Here is a 284-nt window from a genome sequence, read left to right as displayed (position 1 = left end):
GTTGGGTCTTCGGAAACCTACACAAGGAAGTAAATGTAATGCTATTGTGCGATTATAAATAACATGCCCAAGTTAGGCAGTTTAAAACCCAAACACTTCAATCTGTTGTTATATAGGCCACTGCAGAATTTCACCATTTATTGTACGTTAGGCTTTATGATATGCAAATAAAAATATATTTGTGTAGGGCCACATTACACATACCCATATTGATAGCGTAATAAGAAAACACCGGGGACTATATTAAACAGAAATGTTTAAACAATTTGCTCTTTAAGGTTCCT

The sequence above is a fragment of the Argopecten irradians genome, chromosome 6, assembly GCF_041381155.1.
Source record: "Argopecten irradians isolate NY chromosome 6, Ai_NY, whole genome shotgun sequence".
Lineage (NCBI taxonomy): Eukaryota > Metazoa > Mollusca > Bivalvia > Pectinida > Pectinidae > Argopecten > Argopecten irradians.
Note: the sequence above shows the minus strand (reverse complement) of the source record.